This window comes from Condylura cristata, unplaced genomic scaffold, assembly GCF_000260355.1.
Source record: "Condylura cristata isolate star-nosed mole 26May11 unplaced genomic scaffold, ConCri1.0 scaffold00008, whole genome shotgun sequence".
NCBI classification, from domain to species: domain Eukaryota; kingdom Metazoa; phylum Chordata; class Mammalia; order Eulipotyphla; family Talpidae; genus Condylura; species Condylura cristata.
In genome coordinates this window covers 17,594,721-17,597,467 of record NW_004567109.1, presented here as the reverse complement: position 1 = coordinate 17,597,467, position 2,747 = coordinate 17,594,721, and positions in this window count along the sequence as shown.

Below are 2,747 nucleotides of genomic sequence, written 5' to 3'. Positions count from 1 at the left end.
TACTGCACGGGACAGGTGTGTGTGTGTCCCTCGCCCTAGGAAGCCACTTGCGGCTGGGCTAGGTTCTGGGGACAAAGACGCTATTCCTTACTCACTGGGAACCCAATGAGAGCCGCGACTCCTCTGACTCGTGGGAGCAGTGCCAGAGGCGCCAGCCTTCCTGGGAGTTCCCGGATCTTAGTCACCCAGAGACGCTGCAGCTGGAGGTGCCAGCGCATGAGTTTTCCCAGGACTGTGCTCATTTACTCCATGGCCCAGGTGTACTTAACAGCACCCCTCTTTCCTCTCGGAAATATCTCAAACTTGGGGTTAGCAATCACACTATCACCTCACTTACACTCGAGCTTTGGGGACACAGAGGCATCTTTGTGCCAGTCGCTGTGCTCCAGGCCTTATTCCATCCCCACAGGTCAGCTGGTGATTTGCCCAGGGCCACACAGATAATAAGTAGCAGAGCCAGCTCTGGTGGCCCCAGCTGTGTGGAGATTCTGGATGGGGCAAAGCCACAGGGTGGATATCTTCTTTGATTACCATGGGGGTTGCTGAGACTGAACAGTGTTGGGGTGTTTGGAGGGGATCTGGGCATGGCATGTCTCTAGAGAGAACTGCACCATGAGGTTCTGTGTGTGTGTGTGTGTGTGTGTGTGTGCGCACCCGTCCCTGACGTTGCCACCTGCTCTTACCACTTGTTACCCTGCTGCATTTCGGAGCAAAACCCTCACACCCCATCTTCACCTCTCGGTCACTCTCCCACCCACTTGGGCAATGTCTCCAACCCTGTTGAGTCACCGAAGACAGCCATGTCAAAGTCACCATGATGCTAAAGTCCAATGGCCATAACTCTGCTCCCATCTTCCTGCTCCGTCAGCAGCATCTTCCTCAAAACCCTTCCTTCCTCTGGCTTCCTTGGTACCACAGTCCTGGTCTCCCAGGACCTGGGAGGTGTCAACCCTCTGCCCAATGTGGGCGTGTCCCAGAGCTCAGCCGCTATTCTCCTTTTTAGTCTTCGGGCTTTCACTCTCATCCATCTGTTGCTGAATCCCATGTTTCGAGCACCACCGACATTTCCAGAACACCAGGGGATGGGGCAAGGGCTGCCCACCACCTGATCCCTATTACTGGCTGTTCTCTCCCGACATCAACTGTGCATATTAGATGCTATAGACATTCCTGCTGCGTTTACCTGTGGGCATATGGAATGTACACATTTTCGCTATTTTCATTTAACAAGATCTGGGACATTTTTACCTCTACCAGCAGAAGAAATAGAGCTATCTCACTTTGAAAAAAGCATCTGAATAGTACATGTATTATAATTAGTCCCCTATTGATAAAATATAAGACTATTTCTAATCTTGGATTTCTTTCTGTTTATTATAAACACTGTTAAAGTAAATATCCTTGGACAAGCAGCATTTAACACATTAAAAAAATGCCTATAGCATATATTGCCAGGAGTAGAGTTTTTGGGTTAAAGTTAAAGGATCATTTAAATGTCCACACATATTGCCAACTCCCTTCATAGCTGTATCAGTTTATGACTAGGACATCAGAGTGTTTGTTTTGCTGTATCTTTGCTACAAAGAATGTCACCACATTTTATGATTGTTGCCAATGGTACCTCATTATGCTATTGTTTTGCATTTCTCTTGTTAAGAGTGAGATGGAGCATCTTTTCCCAAACTTAAGAGTGGCTTGTGTTTCTTTATCTGTGGACTGTTATTTGCCTTTGTCAGTTTTTCTTTTGGATTTTATTTTTCTTGATTTCTTAAGTGCTCTTTACATATTAAAGCAACAAACTCTTTATGTCTGATACAAAGAGAGAAGATTCCTCTTGCCCCAGTTTGACAGTTGCCTTTTGATGTTGTATATGGAGTTTGCCATGCAAAATTAAACATGCATTAAACATCAAATATACCAATCTTATCTTTTATAGCCCTTGGGCTTGGTCATAATTAGAAATGCCTTCCACTCTGAGAACTGAAACAAGTTTTTCTCCCATAGTTTCTTCTAGCTAGTGTGCTTTAATGATACAAATCAAATCTTGTCACTCACTCATTAAAACCCTGCAGCAACTTACCCTCACCTCTACACTGACATCCACATTCTTGTCATTGGCCTACAAAGCCACAAATGACCTAGTTCTGCCTCAACTCCTCTCATATACCCCTTGATCTCTCCTCTTCGGTTGCCCTAGTCTTTCTGTTGTTTCCTTTCCTTCATCCCTTCATTGTTTTTTTCTTTAAGATTTATTTATTTGCATACAGAACTGGGGTACAGGCCAGAGGCTCAGGGGCAGTGAGAGGCTTCACCAGACAGAGCGGGGAGCAGAACAGGCAGATCCTACGAAGCACACTGCTGAGGGGTGCAGCAGGTGGGTCAGGAGAGGTCTGCCGCGCCATGTGGTCACCTCCAGGGCAGGCGGGGATCAAACTCATGTGGAAGTGGCTTTAGCTTCTTTGTGCTGTGCTTTAACCCGCTGCGCCACCAGGGAGGGCTCTTCATTGATTTTTAATTTAATAAACACCACAAATCACCCATAGTCTACCACCCTGTCCATTTTCTATTCCATGAGCAAGCACATTCGGCCCAAGCTTCTGGCCTTTGCATTCGCTGGTTCCTCTGCTGGGCTACTCTTTACCTGGTGATTCCTCTTCCAGGTTCAGGGCTCAGAGGTGTTCGCAGTCGCTGCGCCTGATGTCTCCTCCTCTCATGCCCTCAGCAGTCACTCTTCAGCATCTTTTCTG